Source organism: Ambystoma mexicanum, chromosome 8, assembly GCF_040938575.1.
Source record: "Ambystoma mexicanum isolate Mex_15411 chromosome 8, UKY_AmexF1_1, whole genome shotgun sequence".
NCBI classification, from domain to species: domain Eukaryota; kingdom Metazoa; phylum Chordata; class Amphibia; order Caudata; family Ambystomatidae; genus Ambystoma; species Ambystoma mexicanum.
In genome coordinates, this window is record NC_090929.1 from 1149540415 (window position 1) to 1149558069 (window position 17655).

Here is a 17655-nt window from a genome sequence, read left to right on the forward strand (position 1 = left end):
TGAGCAAACGCTATAAATATAACAATAAATATATAACAGAGCTCTGTTGCAAATGTGTTGAATTGTAACATGTGTTTTGCTTCAAACATGTCTTTAGATACTTCGTAGGTCCTATGCAGACAACTTTAGTGAATTCTGGCCGTCTTAAGCTCTGAGAATAGTGCCAACACTCTGCTGGAAAGCGCCTTTCCAAAGAGAAAAGCTTGGACTTTAGCCGGGCACTTGTGAGCTGCCATGCCTATTATTACACTCTGAGCCTTCCCACGAGTCCCAAATTAAAGCTGCAGCTCGTTGTGGTTGCTGGCTGATTATAGTGCATCATATGTCTCGCCTTGCGCAGAGCCAGCAATGTTTTTCAAGTTGGGTTCATGAGAACGATTGCTGGAAGCTGGTGTTGTGCACGCGAATATCAGGCAGACCGAGATGATCTTTACATACCTTGTGCCTGGTCTGTGCTGATCGCATACAGCCTGTTCAGGAGCAGGTTTGCTTATGGCTCCATCTAAAGTCTATGTTTAAAAAAATAGGAAGAAGAGAAGAATAAAGAAAACACTGTTTTCTGTACTCTTTTTTTGGATCATTGGCATTGGTGGAGTTCGAAATTGTGATTCAAATACACAATGAAGAGTGTAAAGCATTGTTTGTATTCAGTGGTGGATGGTGAATTTTTGTTCTGGAGGGGTGTAAATGTATGTGTCTAAGATGCAGGAACGACTAAGCGCGCAGCAGTGGAACCAAACCAAACAAAGGAGGCTCTGGGGGTGGAGGGTTCTCCTACAGAGAAAATGTTTATTAGTGCCAGTCTGCAAATACTTTCTTAATGTGTCATGGCATTCTTTTACTTGGCATCAAGGGTGTTGCAAACATGAGTGTTATTATGTGGCTAGATTGACCTACATTCAATGTAGGCCAGTCTAGCCAGGTAATAACACTGTGCATCAAGGGTAAAGAAAACATAAGTGTCATTATGTGGATAGACTGGCCTTCGTTCACTGTAAGCAGTCTGGCCACGTAATAACACTTCACTTACCATTTCTGCTTTACCTTTGATACAGGGTGATTGACTCCTAAATTTAGGATTGGTGGCTGACACACTTTATTATTTATTATTATTAGCTGAATTTGTATAGTGCATTTTCACTCAATGGCATCTTGGTGCTAGGAGGTACACAGACAAACTACAAGGTTCCCAGACCTAAAAGAGAAAGGTTTTCAAAATGTTTTGGATGAGCCTAACAGCCAGCGGTAAAACATTCCATAATTAACCAGCGGGCACCAAAAAAGCATGGCCCCCTAACCTGGACAACCGGAATATTGAGCTAGACAGGCAGAGCCAGAGCAAAGCGCCCACCTCGGGAGATGCAGAGGAAATCTGTCCTAGGATAATCAGCTCCTGGGCCATGGTAAGCCTGGTGAACCAGACAAAGAGATTTTAATTCTGTTTGCATGGCCACTGGGAGCCAATGCAGGGAGCATAAGACTGGCGTGATGTGAGCACCATAGGGAGACTTAGTAGCCACTCGGGCAGCAAGATTTTGAAGCAGTTGTAACCAATTAATCAGACCCAGCGGTTGGGCCAAAAACAGAGCATTACAATAATCTCTTTGGCGTAAAACCAGTGAGGCCACTACCAGAGGTTGTAAGTGGTAGGGCAGAAATAGTATGACTTTTCGCAGTATCCTCAAGTGGAAGTTATCAGTTTTACAGACTGTGCTGATCTGTGAAGCCATGTAGAGTGATGAAGAGAGAAACACCCATAGATGTATTGCCACCATCCCTGGTACCGGAAAGTCAACCGGTGCAGAAGGCTAGAAGGAAGGGGTCCAAAGTGTCTGGTTAGTAGCAGACCCAACCACCAGAACCTCTGTCGTGTTTCCATTCAGTTTCAGTCGGTTGCAGTTCATCCACCCCCCACAGCCATCAGGCACCGGCACAGGCACGATGACACCGCAGCCTGGTTAACATCTAAACGAACCAGGATTTGGGTGTCATCGGTATATGAATAGCACAAAAGGCCGAAGAACAGACAAGACATACAAGAGGCTAAATATAGATGTTAAAAAACATAGGAGACAAGGCGGAGCTCTGTGGAACCCCACAGGATGGGTGAACAAGAGGGTGAAGAAAAAGGAGGCACAAAGAGTGATTGGCCCCTGTCAGTCAGAAAATAATTTATACAAAGGAAGTGGGGACGCTTTAGCATTAGAAGACCAGGCTATTGTGAAGTCACCCATTGTGCTACGAACATCACTTTTGTCTGACTATCAAATATTATGTGAACACATCACAAGATTTAAATCATAGATTATATGTCTCTTTTTATTTGTGTTTTAGGTATAATGAGTTGTACAAATGTGACCACATGGTCTTTTTATTAGAAAATATAATAAACTGATGAATTATTCTTGCTAAATTTGAGCCTACCATCTCTTTATATTTGGTAAAAGACTGATGGTCTGTGATTACATGGATTTGGTGTGAGAGCTAGTTATGTTGACCTCTGGTGAGGATATGTAAAGGTAGTTTGTTGGAAACCCCTTCCTTGTTTCAGTCAGAAAAGAAGTAAACACTCACACAAATATTTTCACCTGGGCATTCACACATTCATACCACTCCTTGTATGCACGCGTTCATAAAAACAAACGCGAGAATACATACATACATACATTCACATTAAATAAAAAATAAAAAACCTTACCTGCATACACCCTCCGCACACTCCCTCTGCACCATTGGGAGGACAGGATGGCCTTCCTCCCATGACATAAACATTCTGCCTGACAGGAGAGGCGCCTCTTATGTCAGCACAGTCCACTGTGCAAATTAAGCACACAGGGGACTGTGCTGCTTTCAACTGAGGCAGGGGGAGTGGCACCACCCACCCCCTCATCCATCGTGGCAGCCCACCACTGTTTGTACTCTGTGCCAGTCAATGGCAGAAAACGGGCTATTGTCTTATGACATATTAGCTCTCTCGACTAGGAGTGGTTTACAGAAACTGAGGCACAGCAGCTAGCTGTCACAAAAAGAGGTGTGCAGAAAGAGGCGTGCCCCCAGAAACAGAACATCCTCCAATGGCGTTATGCAGAATTTTGGAAAATTGATGGAGAATCCGAGCCTTGTTAGCAGCCGTATGGTCTCTTGTGTATGTGTTGCACCACCAGGCCTTGGGAACGTGACCGGATCAGCCAGTCGGTTAGACGTGTATGCCCTCTAGATGCAAATGTGCTGCTACCGTGGCCAAGCACTTTGTGAGCACTCTTGGCACAGACTTCAGCCCGAAAGGTAGTGGTTTCCCAGAACCACGAAGCAAAGGAACTTTCAATGTTTTCGATGTTTTGGATGAATGGGGATGTGGAAATAAATATCCTCCACATCGAGGGTTGTCACGTAGTCTCTTTCCTCCAGTTGGTCGAGCACTTGCAGCAACGTGACCATCCCGAACTTTTGGGACCTTGGGTATTTGTTGAGGTGCCGTAAGTCCAAGATAGGGGGCCACACCTCTCTGACGGTAGGAAGAGGAGGCGTAACCCTTTGAAAAACTTCCAAACGTACTCCTGGAGGACCGATAGGAAGAAGAACAGCGCTTTTGAAGGGTTCCCAGCGACCTAGCTCTCTTTGTGTCGGTCTTGATGACTTGCAGCATTTCATCCACTGCCTTCCCAAAGAGATTATTTCTGTCGAAGGGCATAGCTACCACTTTGGCCTACACCTCCGGCCTAAAATTGATAGCCTTCAGCCACACTTGATGCCTAAGCGCCAAGCCATTACCCATCTTGCAGAAGCCGGTATCTGCGACATCCATAGCCACAGTGATGGCATGATCGGAGTCCATGTCTCTTTCTTGAAACCGTGCCAACGCCTCTGTTATCTTGTCATCTGGCAATAATTCCAGGAGGAAGCCTACTTTAAACCACAGTTCCCTGTTATAACGGGCTAGAAAGGCCAGCACGGTGGCAGCCTTGATGGTTGATGCTGCAGTATAGATAATGTGCTTCCCCGACGCATCTAGCTTCTTCCCCTCCTAATCTGGGGGACCATAGACTTTGAGGATAGGTTAGCTGACCCTTTGCCTGCTGCGCCTGACAAAACTGAAACTGGTGATGGCTGCAAGTGGAGGCATGTGGGGTATTCATTAAGGCCAGGCCCTCTTCCCACACTTCGTCCAGTATCAGGATGGACAACATTGTCCTCCTGGTTGATATAAGTCTCTGGTCGAGGAAACCTTCCTTCCTCTTCTCCTCTGGTACCTGATTAAATAGGGCAGAAGCCCTATTTATCATCGAATGAAATGACCCAAATTCATCTGGGGGTGAAGCTCTGGAGGTATTATCCGCACCTGCTGCCACTCCATCCGACCGCGATAAATTCAACAAATTCATCCATGTCCATTGTACCGGCATCTGTGTTATTTGCTGTATCAGTGTGCGGTGGTGACGGTGGTCGCCTCGGGGTAGCTGAGTGCCTGTGGGGAGGCCTTGGATGGCTGTGCCGAGGGTCGCTCCCGGGTGGTAGCCATTGGCCAGAGAACTGAGCATTGTGAGGATGCCTTGGGATACATCTCTCTGAGATTGCGGAGGGCCCTTTGGTGGAAGATTGTCGTGTCTCAACGGGCTTTTATGCCTTGGCGAATCCACACCTACAGGGCTGTAGCCCCCTGCCTCCAAGCACTCGTACTATGCCCAGTCGTCATTGGAGCTAGAGTAAATGGGCACAGGGCCGACTGTGTACTGTTCTCCTGTTCTAGCCACTTCCCTTAGGGCTTTTGACATGACCAGCGCCTTTATTAACTGGGTAGTGGTGGTGAACAAAGCAGTAGTCATGGGTCTTGGTGGTAGCGAAACCCTCACTGCTGGTTTTGCCAGAGGTTTCCCCTTACTCGTCAACGAAGCAGCCGTTGCCGAAGCAGCAGTCGACGATGTGGCGGTTGCCAGAGCAGTCGCCGATGAAGTGGCCGTTGATGAAGCAGCCGCCAATGAGGCAGCCGTTGATGTCCTTGACACAGATGAGTCCCTTGTCGCTGACAACGAAGCAACCATTGACGAAGGTCTGGTCGACGTATCCGTGGCCGTAGACGGTTTTGTAGTTACTGACGAAACCGTAGTAGGGCAGTCGCTGAGGCCTTTGAGGGCTCATTTGAAGAGAGTTCTTTTTGTGACTGCTCCTCCCGTGACGAACCACTGTGCTTAGAGGATTTTATGCCGGCCACCAGCAAGCTTACCGTAGATGGGCAAGGCGATGGGGAACTCTTGTGCCCTGAACTAAGACACGCAGAAGCAGCGTGTCTAGCCAGACCAATAGTCTGGTGCTTGGATTTACTGGAACCCTCCGGGGCTACGTCCTCGGCTGATCTGGATCTCTTACCAGGCGAAGAGCATTATGGAGATTGGCCTGATCTGGGCATCGTCTGAGCGTGCCCAGAGGCTACGCCAGGGCCCCTGTCCTCCTTCATCCACGCCACTAACTGGCGGCAGTGGTCCCTCTTCGTTTTGGCCTAAAACATCCACAGATGTTGCATCGGTCCTCCTCATGGTCGGGATACAAACACTAGAGACATCTGGTGTGCTTGTCCTCCACATAGATGTTTGGCAAGCCACACTGGGAACAGAGCCTGAAGAGATTTCTCTTTCCTTCCAACATGGTGCGGCACCAAGTAGACCTCCACTTGAGCATGTTGTGTAGATCTTTGAAAGTTAACTAGCAATGGAGCCCCGTTACTGGAGCTGACTAGACATCAACAGTCGTTGATAATGTTTGCAAAAAAACTTACTTTTATGAAAAAAAGCTTGCAGAGCAAACCTCGAGGACTGCCTGCACACAAACGTGCAGTAAAAATCTGAAGATGGTCGCTGGGGTCGGGAGTCAGGGAGATGACAGCCATTGGATGGGTACAGTATAGGCCGGTCTTCAGTGATTGGATAATGGCTGAAAGGCAGTATTCAAGCTTTTAAAGCAATGCTGCTTTCTTTTTACCAGGGATTCCCTACCTGACGATGGGTAATATTCATGATCAGGTAAATCCATGCCAGACCCATGCTGGAGAACAACAGGTAAGTAACTTGTTCCTTGCTTACCTGTAGAATAGCCACTGGATGGCTTGATGTGGAATGCTGGTACCGTAACCTGAACTTAAGCATTGCTCAGAGCAGGGCACTTACCTGTATATTAGCCGCAGGCTCCAACAAACGAACAGGGACATTTCTCAGAGCCGCTTACCGATTGATTGGCCGCGCAGCAGTTCCATGACATGAACTTTGACATTGTTGAGCACGTGCCACCATTGACACAAACCAGTGGACCCACAAGGAGAAAAAGGGTTTGGGCTCAGCAAGTGGTGGGTTGTTCGGGTGAGGTCAGAGGAGGCAAGAGACCAGAAGGAGGAAGGATGGTGTGGAGGAGTGTGTAGACAAATTCCAGAAAAAGTGAGGTATTAGTTGGTGACAGAAAGTGATACTCTGTGGTGAATGTGCTTACGAGTAATGTGAGTGAGAAGTGGTAGTGGGATGATAGTAGTTGACATGGTGACTGAGAGAGTGAAGGAAGTGTGACTGAGTTGTGGGGAGGGTAGCGTGGTAGCAGTGGCGTAGAGAGGAGACAATAATGGAGTCGAATGGGGAGAGAAGTATTGATGGGGAGCCAAATGTAGCTCCAGGTAGCTGCTGGTGTCAAGTTACCCATGCTCGTCAAGACCATAAGCAGGAGCTAAATAGATTCCAGCTCCCCTCAATTTCGAATCTTGCATTTGCCTTTAGACTATCACAGTAAGGTAGGCAGATTTTTAGATAGGTGTTATTGATCACTAGAACCATTCCGGGGGAATTTGAGGGAAGCCTGGGTTAGGGTGGGATCCCCCATCCCTATGTTAGTGAGAGAGGGACAGCCATCAGGCCCGTTGAAATAAAATTAATATCCCTTGAACCTCATCTGGGAATTGGTGTGTTTTTAAAGCCATCTGTGACATGCACGCCCCTCCCTTCACAGGGAGTCATGTACAGTAACTAGGTGGTCTCTACAAATCTCAGGCTCCTTTGCAACCATGGGGGAAAAACGTAGTGACAGCTCTTTACATCTACTTACAGGTAATTGTATGCCTTTGCAGCAGTGTAAAGTGTGACGAATCCCTAGATGTCATCACTTCTGCCCAAGAGGGAGTCCCTGCCCATGAGGCCAGGGTCCCAAGGCCGCTACTCAACAGTCCCACTGTGAGTGGTACACAGCGGGAGGGTCTCATGGGGAGATACTCTCCCTCTGGGAACAGGGCCGACCATCTAGGGTATGGCCCGGGACACTACACCACAACCCCACATCCTCACTCTCCTTTTTCCTCTTCTGAGAGCTCAGCACCTTGTAGAAATTTGTTCTATTGTAAGACCCAAGACCTTGTCTATCTGGAATGTATTGGGATGAAAATGAACATACTAGACCTAAGTAGATTATCTATTATTTGGAGTTACTACATACAAACACCATGGTACAGCTCCGTCTAGACAACGCTGGCAATCTAACACGTCCAGTTATACATCTAAGGGGTGTTAAGCAGGGTTGCGTAACTGCTCCCCTGCTCTATAACCTCTTTGTTTCAGACGTACCCAAATATCTTCGGGGCACATGGAATTTCCCCCCGAAAGTTGGTAAGACTCAGTGTACGATTCTGGCATACGCTGACGATGTTGTGATATTCGATCACACTTTCAGCGGACTTCAGAGGACAGCTTTAAGGCTTTGGCAGTATGCTGAGGCAAATGAATTGACCATCAATCATAGTAAAACTGAAGTACTCTTGTATACGGCCGGTAAAGTAGCACGCCCTACTATGTGTGTAGGTACTCTTAAAATTAATTACACACACTCCTACAAATATCTAGGAGTAGAGTTTGACAACAGGGGGAATTATATGCTATGTATACAGGCAAGAAAAGTAAAAGCACCCAACTTACAGCTTTGATATGCAGATTCACCCAGGATCAGAGTGGCTATTCAATATGGGGTGCACGACAACTCTATGTGCAGTGCTTCATACCTATGGTCACTTATGGCCTAGAATCGTTGTTGGACATGAATCCTGGAGCCGCATACTAGGCCTTCCTCAATGCATTCCTGTGACAATATTGCGACTGGAACTTGGGCTCCTCTCCCTTAAATCTGTGGTACTGCGTAAGAGAGCTGAGTTATTATCAAGATTAAGAATAATCCGATTAATCCTCTATTGAGGTGTGTTAAAGATGCTATGGGAGGTAGTAAGCAGTCTAAACTGGAGAAAGATATGTGGATGCTGAGTGAGGCAAGTGGGTGGTCCCCATGCTGGGGCCAAGATAATCAAAAGATGTTTCACCATCTTCAGAAGTCTATAGCGCTTTGGGACTGGCAGGAGAATTATGGGCATTTGGCTACTCGGAAAAGTTACAGTTTTGTGACATATGTCCTCTACTCTTTCAAAAAGAGTCAACTGTACTTTAATCTTTGCCCCTCCCCAGCGTTGAGACGTTTTATTCTGTTGACCATTAACCATCTACCCACTTTAGCGAATAGACCTTGGGTTGATGCGCCTCGCGAATCTACAAGAAATTGCAGACTATGTGGTACCCTGTCTACTCTTGAAACTGCAAGGCATGTGCTAACACAGTGCCCTTCGATGACCCATCATTATACCAAGTATCTTGGAATCTATGTACATAAGCAGGACCATTTGGGGTCTAATGAGTTTTGGCACTACTGCATCAACACACTTAACTCTAGGCTTCATATTGCCCTATTTAATATCTGGTCTATTGCTGAAAAACAAATGTGTAGTCGAGGGCAGCAGGAGGTACTCTTAACTTCTGGTTCTAATTATCTGAGTTAAGATCAGGTAATTTTAGGATATCTCGTTTGTATCCCCCCATCCGGGTGATTTGCCTATTAAGGTTCCTCTGCAATTCCAAGTATGTGTATGTATACATGAAAGTATGTGTATTTATATATGAAAGGTTGTTTTTTATATTCGATCAATTGATGTACTGATTTCTAAAGTAAGTATTGTAACTAACATCTTATTTTATGATAATTAAACTGTATCACATTACAATAACTAAATAAACAAGTAGATTTAGAACTGTGACGAGTTGGCGCCACGGAACTATGAAGATCACACCCGGGAAACAGAAGGACTTGACCCTTTTACCAAGAGTATTCTTGCAACATAGTATAATGTTTGACAAGGGACTAGACCTTTGGTCGTATCCAGCTAAAGGAGGCATCAGACACAAGCAATCTCCAGCATAGGAGATTCTAATCCTGTCCAGTTGCTGACGCGGAATGGAGGTCGCAGGTGGGGAGCCGCAAGACTTCCTGGAGAAGCTGAGCATCCCGAGAACAGGAAATGCTGGATGACCGCAGATGCCACCAACGAGATCCCAGTGAAGCACGAGGCAGAGTCCAGCCAGGGAAGCCCCGGCAAGGTATCAAGTCCCAAAGCAAGGTAACTGGTAGTACGAGAAAGCCAGAGGGGGCACATGGACAGTCACCAGCTGACGGAAGCAGCTTCGTCACAGCCTGGTCGTGGACATGCAGCTACAGGTTCACCAGAGGGGCAGAGAGGTGCAAAGTGGCAAGCGAGAAATATAATAGGGGTAAGGAAACCTGACGGCGAAGAAGGGTGTGGGACCTTAACAGTTTCACAGAGGCAAGTCATCCTCCTTGTGGCAGTACTTGGCAGGAGAGTGAACCAAGTCTGCCAAATCAACAGAGCAGAGAAGTCTGGGACCGCACCCAAATAAAGAGAAAAAGATATAAGTAATCTTCCTCATGGCTGTACTTGGTAAGCCAGAAGACCAAGTGGGCTATACTGGGGAAAATTGGTTCAAGGATCATACTTGTACATGAACTGTTAAGAAGGACAACAGTGAAACAAGGATCATCAGGGGAAAGGAGGCATTCCCCCTGAGTATTGCTGAGGTTAAAGTGATTGTGAAGCCAACATACCAGAAGATGGGAGTCATTCTCCTGGTAGTGCTACATCCACAGGGAAAAGCCAAGAAGCCTGGCGAAGGGAGTCATTTCCCCCCAGGTTGAAGAAAAGCCACAGTCAAGAGAAGGGAGTCATTCTCTCGGTTTTGAGAGAACGGAGTATGGAATCTTGAGGCCAGGGGGAAGGCAGTCCTTCCCCCTGCAGTGAAGAAACTGTGAACTTTCTGAGTGTTATATATTTGGCAGTCCTTTGTTTGGAAAGTATTGGAACCAGGGGCGTAATTCCCCCTGAGGAAGAACCTGCAACCAGAACTGTGCCGCCCATTCCAGGAGAAGGGAGTCATTCTCCTGGACCAAGAATATTTACGCAACCTTCTAGTTTAGTTAGAAGTGTAAGGGACAAAATTGGAGCTTTTGACACAGGACGGTGAACTCTTTAGTTTACAATGACATTCTGACAGACCCCTTTATATTTTAGTTGAGGCAGGGAAACCCCTCATAGAAGCAGGGAAAGTTAGGTTTTCTCTTTATTTTCGTGCTGAATAAAAGTCTAGAACACTCGCTATGCCACCTGTGTGTTTGTCTCCTCCTTCTGCACCCTTACAAAAGCTAACATATTTAACGTATCGCTTTTATCAGAAGGACTTAAGAAATAAGTAGATTGAAAATAGGGGTAGAGGAAGCATTGAGGACATTCGCCATATTAAGCATAGCAAAATGCAAAAGTAGTAGTCTAAAAAATTAGCAATTCACAGATCTAATGACCACCAATAGTCTTTATAATAATGGAATGCCATGGAACCAAGAATGTAATGTCTATTGAACAAGTTCTGCGCTTTCCGTGAGGTGCGCCTGGCATCTGCCGCTATCCAAATCCTATTGAGTTGCCAACGGATCTGGGACGTTTTGAGGCATTGTGAGTGCACAGTGTGCTCCCACACCTTTGTATCATCTGGCTTGTGTTCCCTTAACAACAGTCGGGTGTCACTATGGAAGTAGACACACTCCTACTGAGTGGTGATTCAATTTGCTCACTCACCTCCCTGGTGTGGTCTCGTACTGCTTCCTTCGAATTAGGAAGCACTCCTAATCTGTTTGATGACGTTGCTTTAGTCTTGACTATGGCTTATTGGCTTTGCAGGGCACGTGGGTGGGCCTCCCCCTCCTAGTTTCACTTAAATAGAGCCGAACTTACACAACCTAGAGCAACATAATGGGTCAAGCCTAAAGGCCTTCTTTAGGGGACCAATCATGGTAAACATTGAAGAAGGCTGCTCGTCCATTGCGTTTTTCTCTCAAATGTTATGCCATAAACTGCTATCTTGATTCCGAACTTCTTGCAGCAGTCCATATTCCCCTTCCTACTCTTAAATCAGGAAATAATAACCAGAGCTACATATATTCGAATACCGCAGATGCATCTTTCATGCCTAAAGCCAGGGATTTTCCCCAGGAAAGAACTGCTGATTCAAACAACGGGTGGTTAAACAGTGCATAAACGCTGATATTGGCTCACACATGGTAATGGATAACAGAACAGCTGCTAAGAACGCATTTAAAGTGACCCATGTTACTGTAGATAACAAGTGAAATGATTTTGCCTTACTTCAATTTTTTTCTCTATTGATCTGTATTCCCATGTTAGGTGATTTGTTGTTTCCCACACGTGTTGTCACTTTGTGCTGCTATCAAACATGAAACAAAGGTTCGCGGGCAGCCTTTGTGATGTGGGTTGGAGAGATGACTTACTGCCGCTTCGTCTTCTCACTGATGAGCAGATAGCAAGCAATCCGTGCTCATACCATTATTCTCTTACCAATACAACACTGGCCTCTGGGGCATGACCCTTTTGTTGATGTTATCTCTGCCCTTATCTGGAAATTACAGTTTATTTACTATATTGTTAACTCCAAAATATTCCTGCACAAGACCTTTTACCTAATCTGAAAAGTCTACTTTTATATGTGTGACAAGCTCGACAAAAATCTGGACCGAAACCAATGTATAGTTTAAAGATTTGTTTTTACATTAAGAACATGGGTTTTTCAGTGGTCTGTAATTCTAGCGGTCAAATTCAAGCGTTCACAGCTGTTCTTCTCCAGCTTTTCTCTTAAGGATTGACAATCCAGGACATACAATTCCAATGTTCCATTGGTCAGTCTCTCGAAAATGTGGCGTCTAGTTCCAGCAAGCGGCATTTCTCTTTTAATGCACTTTCTCAGGGCAGTTTCAACATGCTGTCACATTCTCACAGTTTTCTAGAAAGTTTGTCTCCAGGATCTAGTCTGTAGTGTTTCTTTTTAGAATCACTTTCTCAGTGAGTTGTATCTTGTTCGAGGAACTTTGGCTCTTTACGACCCAACATGCAATCGTTTAATCGTTGTATTCTTGGAACTCTTGCTCCAAATTCCAGCACGCACTACTTTCCTTTAGGTAAACCTTTTCAAAGCACTCTCGAAACTCTGAAACCAAGTTCCAGTATGCAGAATTTCGCTGTAGGTTCACTTTGTCAAAACGCCCGAGAAACCACTCCCAGCATTCACTGTTTTCCTTGGGATTCGTTTTCTCTGTACCCTTTAGGAACTCTTACTCCATGTTTCATCAGGCAGCATTTCTCTCAATATGCCATTTCAGTGTTTGGCTCTGTCAGGGTTTGGCCCCAGACTTTTCCTCCATCCCCTCCCCCCCCCCCCCACTTGCTTCTGGCATCTGAACCCTACACTGGAGGATAGCTCAGCCGCAACGTGCTCGCCCTGGAAACAAGACGACCCGGAGCAACACGGGTTGCATCCCTGGGTCCGTGCTTAGAAACCTCTGGGTATTAAGCGTGTCATAAATAACCTATGATATCATGTCATAACCCTAGACCTTTCTGTCACTATCTCTTTGTCACCTGATCATCTTTCCTTCATCCACCTTATTATCAGGATACCCTTTGGCAGCTTTATTGAACTCCAGCATCTGGCTTCAATCCTCTGCCATCATCCAGGTCCACTTTCACATGATCGGATTTTTACAAGCCCTTGACCACCCGAACAGCATTGTTTTGCAACACCTGAAGACAGACGATCAAGTTCCCCTTTCCCTATACCCAGAAGCAGGGTAGAGCAATAATCAAGACGAGAGCCAATGATGGCGCAGGCCAGGGTAGCACAGTTGGAGGAGTAAAGGAATGGTTTGATTTGGGCCAGGAGTTTGGTGTAGTGGGAAGTGCTCGAGACCAACCTGCTAATGTGGGCTTTCATAGTAAGCTCTTTGTTGAGCACTACTCCCGGGGTCTTAACTTTGGTAAGGGTTGTCAGTGTACAGTCCGCAATTTGAATGGAGCCGTATGCAGTGTTCAGATTTTGTATTTTAGGAGCAGTGCCGACTATCATAATTTTTGTTTTGGCTTTAAAAGCCAATCCTTTACATACCATCCAAGTGTGTATGTGTTTATAGGTGGTATTAATGGTCAATGAGTCTTGGGAACGATTGCCTGAGAGAGGAATAAGGCACTTTGTATCATCTGTGCAGTTGGCATATATTATGCCTTCTGACTCCAACAACTCAAAGAGGGGCAGGGTGAAGATGTTAACAAGAGTAGGGGACACACACGACCCATGAGGGACCCCACACGATAGAACACGGCCCTCTGCTATGGAATCCTCATAGAAGACTCTAGCTGTCTGGTTAGTCAAAGATGATTGAACCCAGGATGAGGCCTCAGAGGTGAACGAGTCGTAGTCTTGCAGTCTAGCCACCAGAATAGAATGATCTATGTGGTTGAATGCCATGTTCCACAAGAATATAAAATACCAGGAGGATGACTGCCCCCTCCTGGTCCAATAGTTAAGTGTCTTGACAATGTCTGAATCACCAAAACTGTTTGGGCGTCCAGAAAAATGACTCCCTTCTTCTGGTTCACTTGACTTTTGATGACAATATTTCTTAACAGTTCTTATTAAGTGTTGTACTTCTTTCCAGGCTTTCTCCAGAGTTAATTTAAGTGTTCTTGCTTCACTTTGTTTACTTTTACCATAAGGATTGCTGTGAACGATACTACTCCTGAATCTTTGGTTATCTTTTCCAGTATCACTGAGACGAGGATGTTCACTAAGGAGGCTTTAGAAGGCTTTGCCCCAACTATTGAGATGAGGGAGATCACTCCTGAGGCGTTAATCAGCTTTGCAACAATTATTTTGCCAAGGGAGATCACTCCTGATGCTTATTTCACTTTGCTTCCTCTTACAACGAGTACTGCGATGAGGGAGCTCAATCCTGATGCTTTGGTTGGCTTTACAACCATTACTTAGATGAGGGAGCTCACTCCCGATGCTTTGACCAACTTTGCAAGAATTACTGGGATGAGGGAGATCACTCCCGGTGCATTCGTTATCCTCCCCTAAACCTCTACCGGGCCTACCATTTTTCCAATTACCTCTTTCTTCCTGGGACTGCGTTGCTGGTTCTTCCTGGGACGGTGGGGCCACTCTTCTGCGTTCATCGCGCTCTTTCCTCACTTCTTTCTACCATGCTTCGGTTCTGCAGTGCCTCCGGTTTACCGGTATCAGCAATGTTAAGGGACCAACCGGTCCACCTCCCTGAGGTCACGCCACCGGTTACCAGATTATCAATTCTGTATTGGTCAGGCCTCCTTCTAGCTCCCAAGGCTACCTCTGACCCTCCATCCACCTCCTCTTGAGCAAGGACTTGCTTCTCCGTCCGGTGGCTTGATTATCATAATTGAACTTCCTAGGCAGGTGCGTCTTCATGCTGGCTTCTCTCTGGTTTCGCTTGTTCCCTTTTGGGCAGTCCTTTGTTTGTTTTTATGGTCTGTAGCTGGGTTCCCCCAGCGCAATGTCAAAGTCCTATGTCTGTATCGATGATGCACTCTTCAGGCCTCCTGTGGGCCACCTCTTCTCAGTACTTTGAGTATCACATGAAAGAGTAGTTTCTATAACTCCCGTAATCATCTTCTTCAGAGCATTTCCATAAAACAATAACCCGGTATCACAATAACATACAGTGGTATTGTCAGTGTCAGAGGCTTTTCTTACAGAAATTAGGAATTTTGGGGACTCAAAGGTAAGAAGGGTTAGGGAGTTCCACCATGGAACGGCAGTCACCATTCCCATGAGGAAAGTAACTCCCTGTGAGGTCCTCCTGCTTTTTAGCACCCCTAGGGGGAATATCGGATAGCAGCCTCACCTCTCTAGCCTCATAGGAAAGGGCTCCCCCTTGATGTGATCCCACGATTTGTCATAATGCGTGCCGTTGATTCTGAGGGACATAGTCAGCTGCTTTACAGGGGTTTGGAGTTTGTAAGCCCCAATTCTTGCAAAGAGGTGTTATTGTGAGTGGGGCATGCACTCTTCACAGAAGTGTTGGTTTAGTCATGTCCTCTCGCCCCACAGTGTATGTTGTTCAGTGGCAGCATTACCTTGATCTCCTTCTGCTTTAGATTTTGCTCGAAGTTCCAGTGTCTCCTAAAGGGTCCCTGCACACTGTTGGTGCCCAAATAGGAATGCAGCACATAGATGGAAAAATCAATGCGCTGGAAAAGCCGTGAAAAGTAAAGAAGCACAGATTCAGAGCCCCATGTTTCTCCTCGAGAAAACTGACACAGGAGTAGTGTGGCTGGATTGACTACACTTTTGCCAGACTGTACAGTGCCACCTATTAACCATGTGTGGTAACGTACTGCTGAATGAAGGTGTTAGTGCCAGATTTTGTAGTGCCACCAATGGCCAGCCTACAGTACTACATACATCCTTGTACTTCTAATGTTTAAAGCATGCGATAATGCACACATGTACCCCAAGTGCTGGTGCCAGGCTGTGCACTATTGCATAATTCCATGGTACATAGATTAAAATGGTGGCATACCTACATGCATCGCAATGGCACCCTCGCCAAATAGCGTTTGGTCATGCATCATGGGGCAGCCTGCTCTCATTATAAAACAGTAAGAAATCATGTAAAGGCAGCAAACAGGTGGAGCAAACATCAATGTGCATGCATGGCAAGGTACATTAAAAGAGTTTTTACAGGTAACATTCTACAACTTTAGTCCCAGTTTACAAAGTAGTCCAGGCTTTCACAAAATAGCTGATGTTATGTACCCAGAAGACGTTTGGCTAGTTTTTCAGGAATTTGCAAGTTTCTTCCTTGTTGCCATGTGTTAGCATGGGATAGAGGGAGAGCAATGTTGCATCGTTTTTGCGGTCGAAAACATATGAATCAGTGTTTAGGCATGCATTACTTGTGCCACACTGCACAGAGCCACCTATTAAATCATGATTTACTGGACTGTACCAGCAGCATGCAAACAAAAAATGCACTTAAAAGCGCAAGTCAAGGATAATTCAATAGATCTCTCCCCGATGTAGAGAGTTCCACGAGCAGCCCAAAAGTGCAAAAGGATCAGGCTACGTCAGCATAAAAAATTAGCCTTTTAAAGCAACATTCAGCAACTTAACACAATAATACAAATATATATAAATACAGCACATAGGCGGAAAAAATGCCATACCAATACAGTAGGCAAGCTAGACCAAAGGGACTTTTGGAGGCAGCATTCTTTGTTTATTTATTTAGGTTTATATAGCGCGCAAACAGCCCATGAGCATCGAGGCGCTGTTGCATGCAAAGATCTTAGTTACCGGGGCGTCTGGGACACCTTTGGAATCAATATAGGATGGTTAGATACATACATAGTACATTTATACAGTTTAGTTGGATAAATACGTAATACGTTTTGACAGGCGTACATAGTCGCCCAGGCTTAAAGATGTGAAGGCAGGCGCTCTGTTACCAGTCTTTAGCTTCTCCTAACGCACGTTTTCATGACTTCATCAATCTTCAGGGAGGCTGAGTTTCTTAGTTTTTTCAGGCGGGTCTGCATTTCTGTTTCAGGTGTGACAAGTTAATTAGCTCTGAGGATTCTGGTACTTGTATTTTTCGCACTTGATTTTGCTGGCAGGTGACTGGAAACAACTCCCTCCATAGCACAAATCTTCCCCTTGATGGGGGGAGGGGGAAAGCCATGCTTGTGGCTCTCCAATGTAAGGCATGATGGCCCTGCTGCACTGCCTTGTGAGCCCGGGACTCCTGGAACAATGTTTAAAGATGTGAAGGCAGGCGCTCTGTTACCAGTCTTTAGCTTCTCCTCCTAACACACGTTTTCATGACTTCATTAATCTTCAGGGAGGCTGAGTTTCTTTGTTTTTTCAGGCGGGTCTGCATTTCTGTTTCAGGTGTGACAAGTTAATTAGCTCTGAGGATTCTGGTACTTGTATTTTTCGCACTTGATTTTGCTGGCAGGTGACTGGAAACAACTCCCTCCATAGCACAAATCTTCCCCTTGATGGGGGGAGGGGGAAAGCCATGGTTGTGGCTCTCCAATGTAAGACATGATGGCCCTGCTGCACTGCCTTGTGAGCCCGGGACTCCTGGAACAATGTTTAAAGATGTGAAGGCAGGCTTTAAACATAGTCGCCCAGGCTTTTATAAAAATGGCCGATCCTAGATGTTCTGCCAATTTTTCAGTGAGTTACAAGCTTTTTCTTTGTATTGCATGTCTCTCTCTAACTTTTATCAGGTGTAGTGTTAGCGTGAGATACAGGGATGGTGATGGTGCATTGTTTTAATGGCCATAAGCAAATTCGCCAGTGTTTATACCCATGCATTACTTGCATCAGTCTACACAGCTCCACTTATTAATGCGTG

At 45.7% G+C, this 17655-nt stretch overlaps 1 protein-coding gene across 7 annotated transcripts in view; it reads left to right on the forward strand.

Moving 5' to 3' along the window:
- The window catches only part of ANK3 (ankyrin 3), a 2768233-nt gene that overhangs the window by 2061133 nt on the left and 689445 nt on the right, over window positions 1-17655 (forward strand). The window lies entirely within an intron of this gene.